Source organism: Lissotriton vulgaris, chromosome 3_1 (genome assembly GCF_964263255.1).
Source record: "Lissotriton vulgaris chromosome 3_1, aLisVul1.2, whole genome shotgun sequence".
Classification (NCBI taxonomy): Eukaryota; Metazoa; Chordata; class Amphibia; order Caudata; family Salamandridae; genus Lissotriton; species Lissotriton vulgaris.
The window spans coordinates 385,826,638-385,852,835 of NC_141689.1; positions in this window are offsets into that span (position 1 = coordinate 385,826,638).

Here is a 26,198-nt window from a genome sequence, read left to right on the forward strand (position 1 = left end):
TACATACGCCTTCCCTCTAGGCTACCATCAGGTAGACCACACTAAAATCGCAAATATGTACACATTATACTTGTCAGAACAATATAAAATCCCTACTAATACAAAGTAATAAGGATTATCATAGTGCAAATTATTTATCCTCATGGTTTGTTCGGGTGGGTCACAAACTCCAAACCCTTGGCCAGTTCAGTAGTCTGTGAGATTCCATTAAACAAAATACCTGCATATAGGCATTAGGCTCTAGCTCACTGTAATAACAATCCATATTGCCTTTAACATGTGCTTTCTACAATATGTAAGTAAGGCCTACTTCGTCATAACCATTCATTATAATCAGTTTGCACCTAGCAAACCTGAAATAACTTTTCTGAGTGAACCAACAAGTGATTTAGCCCTTACTTTCATTTCATTTTTCATTTTGGAATTTTGTAAAGCGCTTGGTAACGCACACCGGCGTGTCCCCGCGCTGAAGAGAACCTGGAAGAGAGTCAGAGGATTATAACAATGCTAGGCGGAAGAGATAGGTTTTGAGGGTTTTGCGAAATTTAGTCTCAGAAGGTTCGAGACGCATTTCAGTGGGGAGCAAATTCCAATTCTTGGCTGCAAGGAGCCTGAAAGATCTACCTCCCATCCGAGATTTACGGATTTTGGGGACAACAGCCAGACCCATCCCAGAGGATCTGAGCAGCCGCTCAGGTCTGTAGGGAGTAATAAGGCTGTTCAGCGGGCCGGGTGCTTTGCCTCCAAAGATGCGATGGCACATGCAGAGAGCCTTGAAGATAATCCTTTACCGGATAGGAAGCCAGTGAAGGGACCTCAAGGCAGCTTTAGAGGGTGCTCTCCTGGGGAGTCTCAGTACCAGCCGGGCTGTGGCGTTTTGTAGAACTTGGAGACGGTTGAGACTTTTGGCCGTAATACCCAGATATAATAGGTTGGCATAGTCAAGTCTCGATGTGACCAAAGCATGCACAAGAGTTTGTCTGGCACCAATCGGTAATAGGTCAAGGACCTTGCGAAGGCTCTTCAGTATCCCGAAGCACATTCCAACCACCCGGTTTTAGGAGGCAGAATTCTTAAAGACTGGAGTCATTTTACATCACATCACATTTTACATCACCACAGCTCTGATGGTTGTCAGGTGTGTTGGGTGTAGATTGGATATAGATATATGACCATCATTGCCGGAGGAGAGATCTAAATAAGACGAACAGTGTCACAGTTTAGAAGATATTTCTGATTTGGATCACATGATTTTCATGTATTATGTGATCTTATATAATATGGACCAATTCCAATGTGTGACTGCTTTATATAATGCAGATACAATCAAAAAAGTTGTTGAACAATGTTAGTATGCATTGTTAAAAAACCGCACAAACTGTGTACTTTGTGATACGCTGTTAGGTTTCATCATCACACAAACGATGGTTTTTGTAAAGTAACTTACATGAAGGCAAGTACACCCTTGCGTTCTATAGAGGTAGCTACATGGTCTGATATAATTTCGGCAGATTGAACTTCAACTAATGCTTACATTCAGTCCACTCTTAAAGGACTCGAATGAAGGAGCTGTCCTGAGTTCAGGATGTAAGTTCTTTGATACAAATCAGCCCAAAGATCGACATTTTTTCAGACATCTATGTGTTCCTTATTCCTGTGCCTCCAAGCAGTGGGAAAATGGATGCTATTCAACCATTTCAAGCGCAGCACATAAAAAATAGAAACTCTCACCTCTGGAAACTAGAAAAAGAAGTTCCCAAATGTATCCGGCTTCGGAGTTTGGCCACCCACCAATCACCTTAACAGAAGTGAGAGAAACATTTTAGTGGTCGTGTATTCCAACTTACTCCTTGCACCACTAGTGAATCAAGTGACCAGAAGTGCATTCCACCCAAAGCAAATTCAAAGCCACATCCTGCCACATTTAGAAATCTCGGATAGGGGTTGTATTAGACCAGGCACCATTGGTGTGGGTCACCCTTCCATTTTTTGCTGTTGCCTCCTGTGTTTTTGACGTATGTTGGACTCCGTTTTGCTGGTCTAGATGCTTTGGGCACTTTGCCACTGCTGTCCAGTGCCAAAGTGCAAGTGCTCCCTTTGTAAATTGTTATTATGGATTAGTGGTTCCATTACTGGCATATTTAATTTACTTGTCAGACACTAGTACAGTTTACTATGTGTGCCCAGGGCCTGTAAATCAAATGCTGCTAGTGGTCTGCAGCACTGATAGTGCCACCCACAGAAGCAGCCTGTAAAATGTACCTATTGCCTGCCATTACAGAACCTGTGTGCAGTCTGGAACTGCCATGTCGACTTGGCAAGTGCACACACTTGCCAGTCCCTAAACCTTCTCTTTTCTATATATTAGCCCCACTTAAGGTAGGCCCAATGTACCCCTGTGTGTAGGGTGCATTGTATATGAAAGGTAGGACATGCCCTGGTGTGTGTGGCATGTCCTGATAGTGAATGACTGCTAATTTCATTTTTAGGTCGAGCATTCAAGACCTCTTGTATATACTTTAATATATACTTATATGTTTATGTACTTTGTAGGCAATGGAGATCAGCCCTAGGACGTGTCTACTTCGGCTTAGGGACTTTTTTTCTGTTCAACTGTCTCAATTTAACTGTCTTGATAAAAAACAACCAGTAAAGGTCAGTACAATACCAGAATTGCTTTCTGCTTAGGGACTTTCTCTTTTTAATTTTTCTGGGAACTGCCTCTATTTAATTTTCTTGATAGAAAACGAACAGCAGAGGTCAGTAAAATACCAGAATGACTTTATCATTCTCTAGATTTCAGTCCATAGAAATGGTCTTCCACGAGCACCCGTAGACAATAATATCTTTTTCAAATCTTGTATTTTCAGTGATATGACCAACGAAGGCCCTTATTTTATATGAAAAACAGAGCTTTGGACTATACCATTTTCCATTGAAAGGTAAGATTTGTCTCCATGTATCCCCGTACTTGCCCTGTCACGCAGTTTGGTGCTTACTTTTCCTCCAAGTTAAAGAACAGTAGATGTTTCAACACCCAGGCTAATGTGCGGCATAACTAAATACATATAAGGCCCCTAAGGTGATACCGATTGCACTGTAAATGCTTGTTCAGTATTGCAAGTCTACCTGTTCCCATAGGACGGAATGGGGAGTTTGTTTATAACATCTTCTACACATAACTGGCCCAAGGAACAAGGTAGAAAAATAAAGTTTAGTGTGCCTGAACTCAAAATGTTAAAATGCATCTGTTAGTGAGGGTGATTTTTACATTCTGTGTTTGAAAATACCACTTTTAGAAAGTAGGTATTTTCTTGCCTAATATCCAGTGTGCCTCTGCTAGATTTGTGTATTGCATGTCTGGCTTTTGGATGACAGGGGCTGGAGAGGGGCTGTGGCTCCAGAAGTCTGATGAGTCAGGGCTGGGCTGAATGGTCCTGGGATGCATTTAGATGAGAGAGAGGAGATTTCCTTTTCACCCGAATGGGTCTGGTCTGCTTTCAACAATGCTGGCTCCACCTCCTGCCAGGAAGCTGCACCAGTGAGGACAGAACTAGTTTTGGCCAGGTACAGACACTCTCTGGCTTCTGAGAACAAACGATTTAGGGGGACATAAAGAGGGGCCCAGACTTTTAGATCACTTCTGGGAAATCATGAGGAACCTTTGCCAACGAAAAGAGCCGGAGAAGCTGAGGAGGAATACTGCCCGTGTGCTGTTTGCTGTTTGCTGTCTTGGGTTGACCTACAGTGGCTGCTTGCTGCCAAGGAAAGGAGTAAAAGGACTTTGCTGTTTGCTTTGTCAACTGCTTGAGGAAAGATCTCCAAGAGCTTGAAACTGAACTAGCCTCCTGTTCTGAAGTCTCGTGGACACAATGACTTCCCCCCTTCTGTCTCTCTGCATCTGGCACTGCTATTTCAGATGCCACAGAAGGAAATTTCAACATCGGCGCTGACGAGCGACGTCATAACCTGCACTGAAGCCGTAGGTGCCATTCGTGAAGAGAGTGACGCATTGCCCCGACTTGCACCGTAGGCCTGACGCTTGCTGACGCCATGCTGCATTGACTCCAAAGCCGACATCGAGGCCGCTGCCTACACTGGAACCAAGAACGCCACTCGTGACGTCCCGACCAGCACCGTAGCCCTGACCTCACTAATGCCGGTGCTTCATTCACATGGAGCAGATACTTCACGTGGGTGACTCCCAAATCCATCGACGTCGCACCGTTGTAAGAAACAGACCTCTCGCCGCCTTTGTGACGTCACCTCCTCGGCACAGTAAGGAACAGACACCTCACCTCCCCTGTGCTGCAGTAAGGAACAAAGGCCTCACCTCCCCTGGGTCTTATGGAACCAGCACCGCTCGGCGGCAACGAAGCATCACCTCCCCGACGCCGTACACCGTCTTTGCTTTCATTGTCTCCAAGGTACTGTTCTTTGTGGGCCTAACGCAGCGCACCTCGCGGTGTGCACCAAACTTTGGGATTTTTTATCGGGCACAACGTCGTTATAACTCCAGGTGCAGTAATTTGTTGCTACAAGCTTTATTTGAGTGAATACCCTATTTTTAAGGATATCTTGATAACTGTATTGTGGAATTTTTGTTGTTTGGTCTTGTTTTGGTTTAGATAACGGGTATGTATTTTTCTAAACTGGTGTGGTGTCCATTTGTAGTGTTTTCACTATTACTGTGTGTGTTCACAACTGCTTTACACACTGCCTCTGGGATAAGCCTGTCTGCTCGTGCTGTTGTGTGGCGTTTTAAGCTCTGAGTGATTTTTCCCTATTCATGCCCTTATATAGGTACAATTCACATTGCCCTTATATAGGCATAGAAATCAATCCCTTATTTAGGCATAGCCCATGCTACCCAAATACAGGCATGGCTACTTCCACCCGTACCAAACGTCACAACGATTTCTTGGAAAACCAGCTTAAGCAGTCAGGGACTTCCCCTTGCTTGAATATTGATTTTTCCAAGAACTCAGTTACTTTAAAAAGAACAACTATTCCCTAAGGGTTCTTTCCTGACGTTCATATGCCCGACTTTACGTCAAACTATGGCATTCCTAAACACCTTCAAGATATAAATATACCTTCACTTGCTCTAGCAAGATACAGTGGTTCGGAGCAGTTTGAAGACCTACTTGCCCGACGCAGCTCGCTACAGCAAGTGCAGAAGGAAGCTGACTCTCCAGCTGACGCACTGATCAGGAAGCTGCCTTTCTCCTGCTGAGAATCCAGCTCCAGTGTTTCCAACTCCACTTGCGGGGTGTTGGTAAATCGAGTCCGGAGACAGAGATAATAGGCCTCCTTCATTCTAACAAGGCATGGAGGTGATTAGAACCTAGAGAAATCTTTGATAGATTCTTGGCAAAAACAAAACCTATGCTACACAATACTTACTTCTTACCGCGTACTAAACTTAGGTTAGGTACATTGGGGTGGTTGTATTTTAGAAGCACCAGTTGAGTATTTTAGTCAATGTTATTTATGTATGTATTTTTATAGGAGAATGAAAACAGTGGTGCGTGACCAGGACCTTCAGGAATAATTTCTAACTATACATTGTATATATCGTTACAACCAGGTTAGCCAATAACCATGAATAAGCGGAGAACTTTTCATGCATAATCACCTTATTTATGCATCCATATGAATTCAATGTACCACACAACAAACAGACAAAATGGTTAAGTGTACTTAATACAGATTATTTATTTCGAGAACAAATCAGCATTATTTGTAACCATCAACATAGGTTGCGTGCGAAAGGAGCGGGAGAAGGATAGGGTAGTGAAGGATTTGGGTAGTGAGGGGGTGAGTCACAAGGTAAAGGTATACGATTGGTCTTTCACAGATGCTGGTAATCAAGACCAGTACATTCAAGCCTGTCCAACAATGATTTACATGTAATTCTGTAAATTTACAAAATGCATTTAATGCAATCTCCAAAGGAAAGTTAGAACAATATAGGTACAGGTCTTGGTCAAGTGGGGGGCGTTGACGTTTCAACTCGACTGTGCCAAAAAAAAGGGCGCTGTGTTTAATCTACAAACCGTTGAAACCTAAGACTGGAACCAGACCCAGACCCTGGCGCCTGTGGGCCGTGGGACCCTTTTGAAACACTACTGGTGAGCCAGGCCTGGCTCCAGTCTTAGGTTTGTAGATTAAACACTATGCCCTATTTTTTCCATGACCACACACACACAGGCCATCTAACACCCCGTTTTCACCATAGGTTGCCATACACAGTCCTGATGAAGACTCACAGCTAAGGCTCGAATTCCTGTTGACACTACCATATCCTTCTCCTGCTCCTTTTGCACGCAACTTATGTTGATGGTTACAAATAATGCTGATTTGTTCTTGAAATAAATAATCTGTATTAAGTACACTTAACCATTTTGGCTGTTTGTTGTGCGGTACATTGAATTCATATGGATGCATAAATAAGGTAATTATGCATGAAAAAGTTCTCCGCTTATTCATGGTTATTGACTAACCTGGTTGTAACGATATATACAACGTATAGTTAGAAATTATTCCTGAAGGTTCTGTTTTCATTCTTGCATTGCGCCCAGGTCCGTCTTGACTTTAAGGGCTACCCCATTATCTACAATGTATTTTTATAGGGCTTAGAAACCATACAATGCTCTTATAGTATTATTTCATATTACTGTTTACGCTGTATGCATTATACTTTGCAGTCTGCATAACGATTGTAGCAGTCCACCTCTCTTGCATGTGAAAGAAGACTGTTTAATAATCCCTTTTTATTGAAAACGCCCATCTCACTATTTCTCTGCAACTCTGTAGAAACGAAGCATGCACGATTGACTGACTCCGTGACTCTGAGAGACATATTCTTATTCTTGGGAAACAAAGATGTCATGTTTATGCTGTTGTCAGAAACTAATCTCTTCTTCTGTATTCGAGAAAGTTTCTAGTGACCTCTGAGTTAGCTGGCACACACACAATTAAGTTTAGTATATTTGATAGAGACCTAGTTGACCTCAGTCCTACATCTAATCTATAGGATATATTATTCCAATGCGCAGAGCCTATTGGAAACATAGGAACTACACTACAGTGCCAAGCTACCAAGGCGGTGAGCAGGGGTATTTTAGGACTGTATCCCCTTACCGTGACTAGAAGCAAGGGTCCCTATTTGGACAAAGGTACCTACCTCTGCCAACTAGAGACCCCAGTTGTTTCTAACAGGTTGCCATAGCTAGATTATGGCAATCTTCTGACCCTACTGCAAAGACTCCAAACTCTAGAATGCAGCTTTCCAGAAACCCACTTGTACATGTGTGACCACACTGCATCAGAAATGCAAACTTTCCATTACTGCCCCTGGTTAGACTCAGCCCATTCAAGGATCTCTGCTTTAGCCACCCTGCCATCTGTGGTATCAAAACTACATTTTTCCAAATAAAGCCATGGTCATACTCCAATATAAAGAAACTGCCCACCAGAATGGCTCCAATTCTTATATGTGGTTCCCAAAGCCTGGAACGACATCCACTGCACATCCGAATCACCAGCTCAGTCCTTGAATTCTGCAACAAACTGAAAACTTGCCTATTGCAATACGTCCTTCAGCATGTGCCAGAATCTCACCCTCTCGGGTGCGATGCAAGCCATATAAATACATATAACCTAAAATAGCACAACTCTCGCCTATCCCTGTCCTTCTGGAAAATGTGTGCTGTTGGCATTCCTTCTCTATACTGACAGTAAGTTCTGTAACTCACTCCTGGCATTAATAAAGACAATTCATGATCACCTTAAATTCAGGCGGAAGATAATGATTAGGGGCCCGATGTAGGTAAACGCGATTTTCCGATTTCAAAATACCGAGGCGGGCCGAATCGGTATTCTGAAATCGGAAAACGAGATGTAGGAAAAAAATACCGAATGAATACCGAATCGGTCGGCATCGGTAATGAGATTCGGTACGTTCCGATTCTGCTCGGTCCGAATCGGAAATTACCGAATCGGCCAACAACGAATCGGAAATCACCGAATCGGCTACCACCGAATCGGATATTTCCGAATCAGCGAATACCGATTCGGTAAAAGCCGAATCGGTAAAAACCGATTCGGCAATCATAGACCCATGGCGAAAAAGCCCATAGGAATGCATTGCATGAACCGATTCGGCTTTTACCGAATCGGATAATACCGATTCGGATTTTACCGAATCGGATATTACCGAATCGGTAAAAGCCGATTCGGCAATAGGCGAATCAGCCAATGAGGTGGCTCCCCCTCCCCCACCCAAACAGGGAGTGGCAACCCTGGCAGGTGCAGCTAATTAAGAAGTTTCTAGAAGTTTCTGGAAAGCCTGCCTGAGCCCAACACACACAGTTAGCAGCAGTGGGAGAAGGAGGTTGCAAACTGAGCAGGAGAAAATGGCAGATCAGGCAGGAAGCCAGAAGTCCTCCCAAAAGAGGAAGCCCAAGTTCACCACCACCGAACTCCAGGTGCTGGTTGAGGAGGTGGTGAGGGTGCACCGCCAGCTCTTTGGCAAGCTGTCCCTCAACGTGCCAGACAGCACCAAGAGGAGATTGTGGGCCGACATCGCCCAGAAGGTCAATGCTGCTGGTGTCACCCCCAGGTCCATTGAGGAACTGAAGAAAAGGTTTTACGACCTCCGCAGCCTCACGAAGAGGAAGCTGGCTGACATTCAAAGGCAGGCTGGACACACCGGAGGAGGCAAGAACCCGGCGCCACCCCTCACCGAGCTGGAGGAAATTGTCTCCAGCACCATCGAGAGGGAGAGCATCGTAGGAATCGGGACCCTGGACAGCACTGCGAGAGCCACAGCTACAGGTAAGAAGCATGCGCATCATGACACACCCTACCAGACACCTCCCCATTAGACACAATGCATAGGCAAACACCAGCACTGTACTGTCACCAACATACAAGAGACAAGCATCATGGTACATGTAGTCAGCAGAAGTTAGCCAAATATGTCAGTGCAGAATCACAAGACAGGAAACAGTGTGACACGGTGTAAGGAGATGCAAGGACATGTGGAAAGCCATAATTGTACTGACTGTAATACATCGGCACTCAGTTTACAAATGCTTCTTTGTACCTAGGGGCACCATCAGGCGGCACCACTGTGACAGCAGAGGGAGCATCAACGTCAAACACTGCAGTCGCAGGGCCGAGCACCAGCCAGGCTGGCCAGGAGGAGGAGGATGAGGATGAGGAAGGAGACACCCCAGGGCTTGAAATGGAGGGAGTCCTGGTGATTGATTTCCAACCAGTGCACTCCCCAGTACTGTCCAGCACACCCCCCTTGCAATTCTCACCCGAAAACTCCCCTACAAGGCAGATCATTCCGCCTACACCAGCTCCTGCCACAATCGTGGCCTTGCCACCTGTCCAACCAGTCCTGGGAGCAGGGGCTCAGGGACCTGCCAGCACCACACCCCCACCAGTGGCACCCCAGCCCAGTCAGCAGGCCGGAAGCAGCAGTGCCCGACGCCGTGCCACCACCACCACCACTGCTGCACCAGCACGGGAGGGCAGTGTGTTCCTGGGCCTGGAGGGACAAATGGTTAAAATCCAGCGCCAACAGGCCAGATCCACCATGGCCTGCCAACGCCAGCTCCTGCAGCACAACATGCAGATGGGGGAGTTGGTGAAGGGTTTCCAGGCTGTTGTGGACAGCAACAAGGAGGTGGCAGCAGGGTTGGGCAGGCTGACCACTGCCATCACCCACTCATCTGCCAGGCAGGAGGAGCATGAGGTTGCGCGCAGGAGGGATGCCCGGGTGCTCAACCGGGCCATGGCCCGCCTTGCAGCGGCGACCGCACAGCTGTGCCATCGCAGCTCAAATCAAGAATCTGTGCTCAGTCAGCATACGGCTGAGCTCACCAGGGGGATGGCCAGGATCACCACGGCCATGGAGGCCATGTTAATATCAAACGCCGCCTCCAATCCTGCCCTGGACCTGGGTGATGCTGGAGACAGCAGCAGCCGCAGCAGCCCGGCCAGCGCTGCATCTGAACCGCGGAGGAGCACCAGGCGATCCGCTGATGCTGCTGGCCATTCGGAGGGGGCCGAGGGACACCCCAGTGGGTCTGCCAAGCGGGCCAAAAAATAGCCTGACAAGGGGGGATGAGCAAACCAGTACCCTGGACTTTATTTGATTTTACAGACTCCATTTTTTGATGCACATCAGTGCTGTAACTGTGGTGCATCACTATTAAAATTTTTATTTTCCAAGCAACATTTAGCTGTCTTTGCATCTGTACTCAGTCAGAAATAGTTCTCAGTGATCTCCTCACATCTGTATCTGCCATCACTTGGCGTACACACCCCAGCTGGCTGTGTCAGTGGCACAGCTTCGTCGTCGTCATAGTCCTCGTAGTCAGACAACTCCACCTCAGTGCCCTTCTTGACCGCAAGGTTGTGTAACATTGCACATACAGCTATGATCTTGCAGCAGGTGATGGGGGTATACTGCCTTGCACCTCCACTCTTGTGCAGGCATCTGAATCTACTTTTCCAGATGCCAAAGGTCCGTTCAACAACATTCCTGGTGCGTATGTGGGCCCGGTTATACCTCCTTTGGCTGGGTGTGGAGGGGTTGAGGTAGGGGGTGAGTATGAATGAGCGGAGGGCATATGCACTGTCGCCTGGAAGAGAAAGGGGTCACATTAGACACATGCATACATGTATTACACCTACCTACTAAGTGTTATGGGGGTCTGATGATGTGGCTCACCTAGGAGGTATCCTTCTCCAAAATCGCCAGCCATCAGCCGTGCATATATGCCGCTCTGTTGGAATATATAGGAGTCATGGGTACTTCCTGGAAATTTTGCTACCAGGTCTGTGATGGTGCACTTGGCATTGCAGATCACCTGCACGTTGATGGTGTGTGTAGATTTCCGATTGCGGTATATGTATTCGGTGTCCGCTGGTGGGCAAATCGGAATATGCGTGCCATCTATGCAACCGATGATTTGGGGAAATTGTGCCATCTGGTAGAAGTCCGCTTTGGTTTGTAGCAGTTCTGCGTGGGTTGCAGGGAATGAGATGTATTGGTCCATCCTGTCTATCATGGCGTCAAGGAATATGTTGAAGAACCTTGACAGGCTGCTCTGGCTCACCCCTCCTGCTGCTGCTACTCCACTTTGATAGCTGCCAGACGCTACCAGGTGTAGGCTGCATAGCACCTGGACGTGCGCAGGGATGGCGTGTGCCCTTGGGGTGTGGTGGTCCAAGTATGGCTTAAGGTCCCTGATGAGCTCAAGTATGGTGTCAGAGTCCAGCCTGTATCTCTGTAGGATCTCAGCCTCAGTGAGCATGAACAGGGTTATCCTCTGTCTGTAGACCTGTTCATTTCTTAGCCATTCCCTCTGTCCTTCCTGCTGTAGCCGTAGCCGCCTCGCAATGACATAGAAAGCTGCCATCCTGCAAGTTGCAATGCATTTTGGGACTGTTTATATGGGTTGGAGTTGGTTACCACCTGATTGCAATCCATGGTAAATACCGAGTGAATTCTACCGATTTTGAGCCGATTTCGGTGTTTCTGTGCCTCCCTACATCTCCCCAACTGTCGGAATCGGGGAATTTCCCGATCGGAGATTCATACGAATCAGCATGTTTTCCGATTCGGCTCATGTCCGAATCGGTATTTTTTCCGATTCGGTACATGGACCGATTCGGTGATTTTCCGATTCGGTGTCACTAACGATTCGGTTCTTGGACCGAATCGGTGATTTTCCGAATCGGTGTCACTAACGATTCGGTTCTTGGACCGAATCGGTGATTTTCCGATTCGGTGTCACTAACGAATCGGTACAAGGACCGAATCGGTGATTTTCCGATTCGGTGTCACTAACGAATCGGTACAAGGACCGATTCGGTCTTTGTAACCGATTCGGTGTTTTTCCGATTCGTTACATATCCGATTTTCGGTATGTACGTATCGGATTCTTTCCCATTCGGTACTCATTCCGAATCGGTTTTCTATCCGATTCGTTCTGTTTTTGGTTCCCTACATCTCGATGGCTGTTTACCGATCGGTAAGGGCCAAAAATCGGTATTTTCGGCCAATACCGATCGGTAAAGCCCTACCTACATCGGGCCCATAGTTCTTCCCAAACAGATGATCTAATCATGTATAAGCTTCTTTAGAAGCTGATTCTGGGCAATACTGCAGCATCATGTTTGCAGCACCCCAACAAACGCAATGCTTCTCATATAAGTTTGTCTAAAAAACTAAACTACCAACCAAGTACACATCTCGAGGTAACCTCTTTTGAAACTGCCTGGAAGATGTTACATGCCTGAATTTAGAATTATTGGGCCAGATGTATGAAAGCGTTTGGCATTCGCAAAAGGTGCGAATCGCAAAATTCAGCTATTTGTGAATGGAAAAGGGTTTTAGCTCATGTATGAAAGGTGTTTGGATTCGCAAGTTAGGTCATCGCAATATTTTGTGTTAGCCTAAATTGCGAATGCAACTAGGGAATCGCAATTTGCGAATCCCTAATACACATTTAAGAACCCTTTCCTAAATGTGAACTGTGCATTTAGGAAACCATCAAATTCAAAAATGCATTTTTCAAAATGCCATGTACACTTTGTAAATGTGCACACTTTCTTTTTTTGGGGTGCTTCAGGGGTGCTTTAGGCCCCTGGCATCTTAGGCTTTGCATTCGATAATTTGCAATTACTAATTAGGTAATCGCAAATTAGCTAATGCTAAACCATTCACACCTATGGGCCGGTAGGGCCATAGGAATGAATGGAGTCATATTACATAACAGTGATAATTCGCTATTTAGTGAATTGCTATTAGGTAATATTAAGGAATCGCACACATTTTATCAATTCCTACATATATAGCATTTTGCAATTCCCAAATAGCAATTCGGTAAAAATCGCTATTTGGGAACTGCAAAATGTTTTTTGATACATCTGGTCCATTGTATCTTACGTCTCTACGCTTCACTACTTGATTGAGTACAATCCCAGATTCACCTTGGCACAAATCGAAAACCCTTATGAACCTCAAGCATGGTATCCAACACTTCTCACATAGGTCACACTTCAATAGCAGTTTTGACATACCATGTAAAACGAACAGAGTAACCTCTTGCACAATCACCCAGGAACTCATCAATGCCTCATTAAATGTATTAAGCACCTCACATACGCTACTGTATAATGCAATACAACCCAATGCAATGCAAAACAATACAATATAACGTATTCCATACGGAAAATTGTTTGCAGTCAGTACACAGCCAATGTCCCTTTGCTGCCCTGGCCAACTCCACATCCCCCAGCTTAGGTCCCTTCCTGTCCAAACTTGTAGATGGGGCCTTTTACTTTAAGACCAAATATGGTCAAATATTTTCTTTCTACGAAATTATGTGGCCTGCTAACGAAACTCCAACGTTAAAGGATGCCAAAAGGCGTGAGTGCAGGATCTTTAATGGCATATATGAAGTCACTACTGCTACGTCTATAATATCATACTAGCTTAGAATACCAGTTATCTCATAATTTTCTAAGATGGGGCTAAGAGTGATTTTTAGTCACTTGTGAGAATTGTAGAGCACAAACAATTCTACAGAACACCATCTTAATAGACTGAGAAGAATCTACAAATAGCTTTGTGCATGCGACATTCAATGTGAATGAAAAACAGAATGCATCGAGGCTGCTGGTGGCACGCGATAGCATCATTCATCTCGATGAGATAACCCATCAGGCTCTGGTTTAATAGGTTTTACAAGCTGGTATCTCCTTTCTAGCTGAGTTTACAGATGAGCTCTGCTGCACGCACTGTATTTGTTCATCATTATTGGAAGGGTCATGTTATCCCATTGGTTACTAGGCAACGAACAGGCATCAAAAGTGCACAGCTTTCCTTATAACCAATTATTGGCGACATCAAACGCAGTGGTATAATAGCAGCTCATATATTAAACTGGGGATACCCTCGTCCAATACAATTTTTTCTCTCAAAGTTGTATGGGTGGGTCTGACATTTTTTACAATCCAATACTAAACATCAATAATTTATATAGGTAGTTGGCAGTACTTAGGCCGATAGATACGGTGCCAAGAAAACATGGCAATCTTTATGTATTTACCATGACGCTATCACCATTGTTTGCTTATCCATTTAAGTGAAAAAAGGTGATGTGTCTGGAATTACTAGGACAGCGCAGAAACAATATTCAGCAAGATCCTTTCAGGGTGTCTTACAACAGCTTCAGATATAAAAGGTCACTGTAACTTTCCGGAACATGTTTAAGGTCCGGATATATAGGGTGCATCGAGAGAAAATCCTGCATCACTAGAAAATACAAAACATAATGTTGATACCAGGTAAATTAATGTGATTCGTTGTAACATCATTCACTAAGTGGACCCTTTAGGTTTCCAGACGAATTTAAATGGCAAATAACGTTTATGAGTAAACAAGCAGACAATGCCTTTGTGGTCTTCTTAGCTCTATATCTATCAAACAAAACTAGTTGTAATTGTATTAAAAAAAAATTGAATTAACATCAGTATTCTTCATTCCACTTTCAAGCACTGATTAATCTTCTCCGCCTTGCAGGTGACTGTTGGTATTGATTGCCCGCTCTCTATCACATCCGTCGGTTTGTTCAGCAAATGTATCTGCCTGTTTGATCTGATGACACAGTGGGCCATATGTAGGTAATCTAATTTTACCGATTCCTAAATTCCGAATTTTACCGATTCGGTATTTAGGAATCGGTAAATAGTATGTAGGTAAAAATCGGTAATTTTTACCGATTCTGTAATATTCGTTATTACTGATTCGGTATGTACCGAATCGGTAATAAGGAATACCTTCCCATTCATTCGTATGGGCCTGGAGATTCCTCGTTATGTATTTTACTATAAGTAATTTAGACCACTGGCGTAATTTAGACCACTGGCGTTATACCCGAAGCAAACTCATTCAGGGCCTGTGATGATCGGATGTGTTACCACAGCTGATATCTAGAATACTAATTAAAATATGTATCCTGATTTTATAACCCGTTTGGTTACTGTAAAACCCACTGACATTATTAAAAACATAATTTTCTCCATAAATTCAACTTTTCACAAATATCACTACCACTCTGTGTGATGACGATGGTAATTGCCCAGGGGAAAATCCTGGGATCAATTTCACCAATGAAGGCAGCTACATTACCACTGCATCCGGAAGGGTTATGTAACAGCACCTTCCTCTAAAGCAGGCTATTCATGTTTAAAGAAGTGCAATTTACTAGGACTGGGGAAACTGCAATTATGACAGAGTTATCAGAATATTGTCAGTAATTTTGCATTACTCCTGGGATCCGAAATGACGCCATTTTAAGTAATCAAGGTTATTTAGGGCAAAACCCCTACTGCAGGAGCACAGGAACAAGGAATTAGGAGGCTGCTGGCTACTGCTGTTTGTGTCCTGTAGCAATTAGCCCCATTTTCTTAGTGCTAAATGCATCCTCTGGCCCATTTTGAGCACCAGGTTGAATTTGCACAACAAAATAGCATGAAGGGTCAGATGTGCATAGCTTTTTTTAGGCTGCAAATGGCCCAAAGTGCAGAATTGGCCATTTTGTGACTGCAAAAAGTTTTTTTTAATTTACAAATCCCTATTTTGCAAATTGGTCACCTATTACTGAATCACAAAATGCATTTGCGATTCGGTATTAGAAAGGGGCGTCTTAAGGGTATCCCTTCTTAATAGTGACTCGCAGTGGTATGTGTGAATGTTTTACGACTGAAATGCGGTCACAAAACATTTGCATTTTAGTGCCTACTTCAAGTAGGTGGCAACTGACTCACAAACAGGAATGGGTCCCCAAGGGACCACTTCCCCTCTGAGAATGCTTGTAAAACATTTTATAAGAGAAGGCCTGCTCTTCAAAAATTAAATGAAAAGAAAAGTTTTCATTTTCTTTTTGAAAGACATCCCGTTTTTCTTTAAGGAAAACAGGCTTCCATTAAAAAAAAAAAATCATTGCTTTGTTTAAAAGCAATAACATACATGATGTTCTGCTGACCCCGACAGGCCACCATCCCTGTGATTTTAGTGATTGCCAATGGGTCGCACACCAAGACCTCCCTCGTGAATATTAATGAGATAGGTCTAGTTGTGACTCACTAGGAACCATTAAGGGGCCGATTCCGATCCGGAAAAAAATTCCGCCGTACGATTCGTATTCGTAGCCAAATTCATACAAATGGGAAACTACCGTGCGACCTGCGTAGTACGATCCATTTCTGCCGATTTCCGTACGAATTTCAGCAAACCGTACAAACCACAGTCGAATACCAGTACAAATTAGCATCGGAAATCCTACCCTACGATTTGTAAACATGCCGTTCAACCACACTAGTACGATCCGGTTCGGAAAGCCTGTACGCGATTCGTACGGACCAAAATAGTCGCACATGAAGAATGATTCGTACGGAAATCATCGCCTCACAGCAAGCGGCATCAACACATACCACCCATCTACCGCTCGATGAAGCGTAGGCGACCCCCCCACCCGACAACAGCCCGTACAAGTCACCCGCACGCACAAGTACAACACGCATACTCCCTGATCAAGCCTATGCAAAACCCCCTACACTCCCAACGGCCCGTACAAGTCACCCGCACGCACAAATACGACACGCACACCCCCCTCAAGCGACCTCCAACCCCCCCTACACCTCCAACGGACCGTACAAATCACCCGCACACACAAATACGACACGCACACCCCCCTCAAGCGACCGCCAACCCCTACACCCGCCAACGGCCCGTACAAGTCACCCGCATGCACAAATATGACACGTACACCCCCCCTCAAGCAACCGCCAACCCCCCCTACACCCCCAACGGCTCATACAAGTCACCTGCACGCACAAATACAGCACGCACCCCCCCTCAAGCGACCGCGAACCCCTACACCCCCAACGGCCCATACAAGTCACCCGCACGCACAAATACGACAGGCACACCCCCCTCAAGTGACCGCAAACCCCTCCTACGCCCCCAACGGCCCATACAAGTCACACACACGCACAAATACAACATGCACACCCCCTCTCAAGTGACCGTGAACACCCTACACCCGCCAATGGCCCGTACAAGTCACCCGCAGGCACAAATATGACACACACACCCTCCCTCATGCGACCACGAACCACTACACCCGCCAACGCCCAAACAATTCACCAGCATTCACAAACACGACACGCACACCCCCCTCAAGCAACTGCGAACCTCCCCTACACCCGCCAACGGCCCATACAAGTCACCCGCATGCACAAATACGGCACGCACACCCCCCCTCAAGCAACCGCGAACACCCCCTACACCCCCAACGGCCTGTACAAGTCACCCGCTAGCACAAATACGACACGCACACCCCCCCTCCAGTGACCGAAAACCCCTACACCCATCAACGGCCTGTACAAGTCGCCCGCACACAGAAAAACAACATGCACACCCCCCTCAAGCGACCGCCAACCCCCCCTACACCCCCAACGGCCCGTACAAGTCACCCGCATGCACAAATACAACACGCACACCCCCCTTAAGCAACCAAGAACCCCTACACCCGCCAACGGCCCGTACAAGTCACCAGCACGCACAAATACGACACGCACACCCCCCTCAAGCAACCGCGAACCCCCCTACACTCCTAACGGCCCGTACAAGTCACCCGCACTTACAAATACGACATGCACACCCCCCTCAAGCAACCGCCAACCCTCCCTACCCACAATGGCCCGTACAAGTCACCCGCACGCACAAATACAACACGCACACCCCCCCTCAAGCGACCGCGAACCCTTACACCCGCCAACGGCCCGTACAAGTCACCCGCAAGCACAAATACAACACGCACACCCCCCCTCAAGCGACCGCCAACCCCCCTACACCCACAATGGCCCGTACAAGTCACCCGCATGCACAAATACGACACACACACCCCCCTTAAGCGACCGCCAACTCCTACACCCGCAACGGCCCGTACAAGTCATCCACACGCAGAAATTTGACACGCACACCACCCCTCAAGCGACCGCGAACCCCTACACCCGCCAACGGCCCGTATGACTCACCCACACGCACAAATACGACACGCACAATCCCCCTCAAGCGACTGTGAACACCCCTTGCACCCCCAACGGCCCGTACAAGTCACCCGCATGCACAAAAACGACACGCACACCCCCCCTCAAGTGACCGCGATCCCCCCTACACCCCCAACAGCCCGTACAAGTCACTTGAACACACAAATACGACACGCACACCCCCCTCAAGCGACCATGAACCCCTACACACGCCAATGGCCCGTACAAGTCACCCGCACGCACAAAAACGACTGGCACACCCCCCTCAAGCGACCGCGAACCCCCCTACACCCCCAACGGCCCGTACAAGTTACCCGCACGCACAAATACGACACGCACACCCCCTCTCAAGTGACCAAGAACCCCTACACCCGCCAACGGCCCGTACAAGTCATCCGCACGCACAAATATGACACGCACACCCCCCCTCAGCGACCGCGAACCCCTACACCCGCCAACGGCCTGTACAAGTCACCCGCATGCACAAATACGACACGCACACCCCCATCAAGCGACCGCAAACCACTACACCCGCCAACGGCCTGTACAAGTCTCCCACATGCACATATAGGACATGCACACCTCCCCTCAAGCGACCGCGTACCCCCCAACACCCCAACGGCCCATACAAGTCACCCGCACGCACAAATATGACACTCACAACCCCCTCAAGCAACCACGAACCCCTACACCCGCCAACGGCCCGTACAAATCACCCGCACACACAAATACGACACGCAAACAAAACGCGAACCCCTAAACCAGCAGAAGGACTTTGCTAACCAGTCGCACAACACCACTAAACATGTCTCCTGTGTACACACCATTGAGAAACAATGTCCTGGCCACATACAAACAGCCAAACAGAGGACAAAAGTCACCCCCCCATATAACACACACACCAGCAATTCAAACTAAGCCACACCCATAAACGGACCAATAAAAGGGTCCACACATACAACCCAAAATCCTTTGCAACATACCTTTTTGCAAAAAGAAGAGCCTACCAGCCCATCACCTACTGCACCCATTAACCTGCACACATACAAATTATCACATCTACACCCATACCACCCCCTTCACAATAAGACCCACACACCCTCTTCCATACACACCATCACCCTCTCAATCACAAACACCCCACACTATGACCACACCAAAGAATCCAAAGTTCACTAACCCAGAAAATGAGATCCTTACAGATGAAGTCATCAGAGTGGAGCCGCAGCTGTTTGGCGCATTGGTCAGACAGACCAGCAGTGCTAAAAAAACTCGCATGTGGAAGAAGATCGTTGACCAGGTCAATGCTGTTGCACCCATCAGGCGCACCAGGCAGGAATGCCAGTCCAAGTGGTATGATCTGCGGAGGATGGTCAAGAAGAAGATGGACCAGGACTACGCCTCTGCACACCACACTAGAGGTGGTGGTTCCCGCAGACCTCCAGTATACCAGCCCTTGGAGGAGAAAGTCATGGCCCTTCTGCCACCGGTAGGAGTACACGGAATAGAAGGAGCAGTTGAGCCTGGTGAGTATAAAAAAAAACATGTAATATGGGTGGACTTACAACAGTGCACAGCAGTATGGGGGTGGGTGTCCATGAGTCCCAGCAGTGCCCAACAGTATGGGGGTAGTTGCAAGGGGGAGGCTGAAAGGGTGGAAGGTGTAGGGCAGGAGGCTGCTGTCATCCCATATGTCACAGGTACACACCCAAGCACCATGCTCAATGCACAGGGAGTGTGAAATTACAGACAAGATAGCAGACCACAGCTTCCCTAACTTTTCATGTGGTTGACACACGGTTTGGAGATGCATCAATTGTTGCCACAGTACAGCAGTGTAGCAAGCGAGCGAGCCCAAACCACCTGTCTCCATCCCCCTGTTGCCCTCCTCCCTCTGTCTGTCTCCCTCCCTCTGACTGTCTTCCTCTGTCTGTCACCCTCTGTCTCCGTCCCTCTGTCTCTGTCCCCCTCTATCTCCGTCCCCCTCTGTCTCCCTCTGTCAGTCTCCCTCCCTAGGTCTGGCTCCCTCCCCCTGTCACCCTCCTGCCTAAGTATCCCACCCTCAGTTTTCCTCCCTCTGTCATCTCACCCAAGCTCCCTGGGCACACACACAGCCGCACCCGAGCACTTCACAGGTCTATTAAAGACCATAGAGCAGAGTGTCTATGGATGTCTCTTAATTACCAGCAGTAATGTGCTAAGTGCCTGCGACACACCCAGCATTTGCAGGTGACACTGTACTGTCTCAGGACACACAGTTTGTAAAGCTCTGTAGTAGACAATGGGCCCTGGTGTAGGCAGAACAAGGCCCTCCTGTGATCATTGCAAACACAAACACCAGGACAAGGTCAGACATCCTGTGCAGGAACACACAACCACGATCATGGCAGTATGCTTCATGAGGGCACAGCCAAACCACGAAGGATGGAAGCTTGAAAATCACACTCAAACTACTAGCATGGCCTGTCACACACACCCCTTACAGAAACTTATCCCCTGGGGACAGGCAATGGAGTGCAACACTGTCACAATTGTCATGTACCACAACTAAACACTCACTCATATGAATACACATACAACTACAACATGCACAGTACAGATGCTCCAGTCCATTGTGCCTCTCACACAATGCACTTGCCCCAACGTTGTGGATGCACTTAAGTACCAACATGGACATGGGTATTGCCAAGGTGATGCGTCTTGGACAAGTGCCACATCCTAAAGCCATGATCTAGAAGTGGGTGTACAGGTCCAGGGGGGTTGGCATTGCTTGGCCATCACGGAACAGCAACAACTATCCAAAGTAGATGAATTTATCCTTTAAAATGCAACTCTCTCTCTTACATGAACATGCTGCATCTAAACTCTGTGCAGCTTGACGCAGGCATAAGGATTGACACTGTATCCTGAATGTTGCGTGAAACAGAGCACTGCTGTATATGTGTTGTGCCGGCAAGACAAGACACAGCAATGGCTGTGTCACTCATTGTCAAGAGAATGGAAGAAGGAAAAAACCCCTGAGTACATGTCAATTTGCTACCACTACATACACATCTGAACAATGAGAACAATGTTAAGCTTGTGGAACTGAGATGCTGATAATGGATAACAAATTAAGATGTTTCTTGATAGTGCATTAACTGTGTCTGTCTCTCACACACACAGGGCATTGTGTGGAAACAACCCCCAACCAGGGGGGAGAAGGATCCCAGTCCCAGGCTCAGCAGGACTCTGACCCCACCGACAGCGGTGCCACTCAATGCACTGTGGATGACCCCAACCAACCTGGCCCCTCTGGATCCCAAACCCCTGCAGCAACTGTACCAGCTACATATGTGCCATCCACTGGACCCAATCCCACCACATCCCAGCAGACAGGTCAGAGCCCTGCCCATGATCCACCAGAGAGCCAGTCTGAAAATGAGGGACATCCTTTGGCAGGCACCCTTGAGGTGGCAGACAACATCCACCCTGCCAGCACTCGGGGGTCCCGTCGATTGGATGTGCCCACAAGCGCAGACTGTGCTCATGTGGGTCAGGGTGGTGGGAGTGGCGCAAGGCGGAGGCGATATTCTGGCCAGTCGGCTGCAGGGCCCGGTATGACTGAACTGAGTACCATCCTGGAGGCATAGCGGCGGGACACCAGGGAGGTAAGCCAGGTAGAGGAGGCCCTCAACGAGATGAAACAACAGCAGGCTGAGCAACATGCCAGGCAAGAACGACATTATGGATGGGTGGAGGCAACACTGGCTGAGCTCTTGACGGTGCATCGGGATATGAGCGTCAGATTGCTGGCAACATGCAGCACCCTCCCTGTGTCACCAGGCCACAAACATCAAGGCAAGTGCAACACCAGCCACAGGGAGGGAGGAGGAGGAGGAACTGACTGACGTAGCGTCCCATGCATCGTCCATGCCTGCACGTGAGGGTCCCCCAAGGAAGAAGGGTCGTCCACGGCTAAGACGTTGAGTGGCAGTGGGTCATGCACAACTCCCAGGACCCCTGACCTGGCATATTGGCCTTGGGTGCAACAGCATCACCTATCAGACTCTCCCACATGGATTTGCTAGTCAAAGTCTGCCCAATGATGCCAAGCACTGTAGCCTGGACTCTGTTGACTCAAACTGTAAGGCATCTCATCTCCAGGATTCCCCCCCTTTCTGTACAGCACCTACTCACGTTTCCTGCACAAGATCACCTAATAAATATAAGAAACCTCATACGCATTTGTGTAGTCATCTTGTACCCACAGTATAAAAAATATGTGTGTGCAGATGTATGAAATGCAAGAGTATGTAACAAACTGCAGCCATCCACACACTTGGATCTGAGTCCGGGTGAGGACACGCATAGGTCACAATATTCAAACAACTAGATACATGGATGGAAATACACACCTGTGATGGTTAGTAAATGCTGGAGGGGTGTTTGGCTCACAAAACTGCAATTACTGACAGGCACAGGAGAGTCACTTGGAGGTGTATAGATCAGGGTTAAAAAGCTAGGTGTCCACGTTGTGAGTACCTACATCTGTGTCCTCAGGTATGTGAACTATCATCAGCATGCTGCTCTACTGTGGATGTGACGCATGGTGCAAAGGGAAAGGGTGGCAGGACAGACTGTGGGGAATGGGCTGTAGCACTCTACACAAGCTCACCTGATTGATGACCTCCCCCTATGGAGCTACAAGTACACAACTGATGTGATGGGTGCAACGCATCGACAACACCTAGCCACGTCTGACAATTCTCTTCACCAGAACGGCCACATCACACCACACCCAAGAGACGTGGTTATGGTGTGTGTCCCCGGTGGATACTTCACTGGCTGTGACGGATATGTTGAATAGGTGTGCCAAGGTTGTGTACTGCCACGTTACTGTAAGGAAGGCGAGGTGTGCTGCTGTGGTGTTGACAAGGTAACACTGTACAATATTATGCTTATGGAAGGTGTGTGTGTGCTGTACGAGGCACATGACCTGGTGGTACGTAGACACACTGTCATGTGGCTCAGCATAGTCTTGCCAGTATGTGTTGCATACACAGGCAGAGAAGCTGTAATGGGTGAGTGTGAGGTATTGTGATACCAGGTGGATGATTGTCTGGTGTTCTCTGTGTGTAGGGTGGCTGGAGCATGCTCTACTAATGGATGGAAGCAGGGGTATCCTATAGGTGTGTGTGGTCCTGGATCTGGCTAGTCTGCACTGCATTGTGGCTGTGTATGCAGCAGCAGGAATGAGTGAAGACATTACGGCAGAAAGGGTGTGACAACTTGCAAAACAAGCACATACCACAAGGGCATTGGTAAGCCACAAACTTACATGTGTATGCGAATACAGCAGTCTCTGCTTCACTCAGGGTCACTGCAAATGAAATGACACAGTAATCACCAAAGATCACAGTCACAGGATCAGGCCCCTTAGGGACAAGTGGGGTACCAAAGCTAAACAGCACCTACACAGCCATCTACCTCACATACAATATAGTACTTTGGCATTAACCAACACCATCCATGTTGTCACTGTACACGTAAACACCTATCAACAATAATCTTACATTAGGCCATATATAATACATGCACATAAGAAGGACATGTGCGTTGAGATCAAGGAGGCACTATATTCAATGGGAATCACATGTCATACACAACATGATGATTTAGCTTGTGAGGCCAATGAGCATTATCAAACACACATTGTCAGTGGCAATGGCCAGAAGACAAAAAAAGTCATAGAATGATGCCACCTGTAATGCAGCAGAAACATTTGCCACAAGACTGCCAGGGACTGGCCGTACCTTTCTACATCAGAGTGGTGTGATGCTCAAAGGGTTCCACCTCCAAATAGCCCATTGGTCTCAGTACAAATGACAGACACAAAAGGGTGATAAGGCGAGGGAAGGAGAGGATAGGAACTGCAGGGAGGGAGACCTGAAACAGAGGCAAACAAGCATTAGGAGTACTATCTCATGTCACTGACACTACAAATACCTCATGAGATACACTTTCCCAGTCACACCTGTGAAGTGTAACGACTGTAGTCAATTTGAAATCACTGAATATGCTATCACATAAGATCAGATATTGTAACACGGACACATCAAATCTAGGACAGTCTGTTACCCATTTGAATCTTGTGTAACGCTCACAAGTCTGCTACTATACAATGAAATGAAATGAAATTAAATTAAATGAAAAAAGAACTTAATTAGGCTCACTGCGGCCAAGCGGCTTCCTGGCGCTTAGGGTTTGACCAGATTCACAGAGGGGACTCGGGAAAACTAACAGGGGAAGGCCTGGGAAAACAGAAATGTTTTAAGAGCTTTACGGAAGTGGGTATAGATGGGGATAGAACGGATGGACAGAGGAAGACTGTTCCAGATCCGGGGTGCCAGAACCGAAAAACGGGTGCCTCCCGTTCTGGATTTACGGAAGCGGGGGACATGGAGAAGGGAGAGAGAGGAGGAACGGAGAGTGCGACTGGGGACGTGAGGAGAGATGAGAGATCCGATAAAGATGGGAGCTGAGTGGGCGTGAGCGTGAAAGGCCAGACAAGCCAATTTAAAGAAAGATCTAAGGTGCACAGGAAGCCAATGAAGGGACTTGAGTGCAGGGGTGATGAGGGAAGATTTGGTAAGGCGAAGGATGAGGCGGGCAGCCTGGTTTTGAATGGCCTGAAGACGGCGGGTTTCATAGGCGGGTATGCCCACGTACAAGCCGTTCCCATAGTCAAGACGGGAGGTGATAAGGGCCATGACTATGGTTTTGAGGGCGTCCGTAGAAAAATACCGAGAGATTTTCCGAATGAGGCGGAGGGACAGGAAACAAGAGGATACTACGGAGCTGACTTGGGCATGCATAGTAAGGTCATGGCTGACCTTGATGCCCAAGGTTCGAACAGAAGAAACCAGTGAAGGGGGGGAACCAAAGGAAGGGGGCCAGTGAACCGCGGACCAGGGGTTAGAGGGACCACCCGTGAGGACAAGCTCCGTCTTGTCCGGATTGAGCTTCAAATGATTGATGCTCATCCATTCAGATATGAAGACCAAGGTGGAACAGAACTTAGGAAGAGAGACAGAAGGAGAAGAAAGATCAAAGACGAGCTGGAGGTCATCCGCGTAGTTGTACACAGAGACCCCCAGATCGAGAAGAGAAATGAAGAGGGGGTAGATATAAAGATTGAAGAGGAGAGGGGAAAGGGAGGAGCCTTGGGGGACCCCACAGGTAACCAAACGAGGAGGAGTGGAGAAGCCAGAGAGTTGAACCGCTTGGGACCTGCCCTGAAGAAAGGACGCAAGCCAGGAAAAGGCAGTGCCCCAGAGACCCGCTGCGCTGACACGGTCAAGAAGGATGGAATGATCGACCGTGTCAAACGCAGCGGACAGATCGAGGAGGACCAGGGCCTGAGGGAGATTGATGTCAGCTTTCCCTTTGAGCTCGTCCAGGACCGCAATGACCACTGACTCCGTGGAATGGCCTGGACGAAAGCCCGCCTGATGGGAGGCCAGGAGGTGATTCTCCTCGATGTAGTTGGACAGGCAAGATGTAACATAACTTTCAAGGATCTTGCCCAGATAGGGGAGAAGAGAGATAGGCCTAAAGTTAGAAGGAAGAGAGGGATCCAGACCAGTTTTTTTAAGAATGGGGAAAACTATAGCAGATTTGAAGGATGAAGGAACAGAGCCCAGAGCTAAGGAGGCGTTAAGAAGGGCAAGAGGGGGGCAGAGCAGCTAGTGAAAAGAGTTTTGAAGATCCGTGCAGATCTATGTGGACCAAAAATAATTCTCAGTGTATGATGATGTCTCCCCTACAAACACATGAAAATACATGGAAGTGTGACTTTTGCAAAGTGTAATATCTGTAATTGTTTATGTGTACCCGTAAGGGCCATGAAGGCAAACTTCACATCACCCACAACAGCTGTAAGCATAACACATGATGAGTAAGCTAATGACCTAAATGCAATGAAGGCACTCTGTAGCCAGTCTTTTGCTCTAGCAACGGCGCCTCACTATGCTAAGCATGACAAGCAGGTAGAAAATAATTCAACAGCA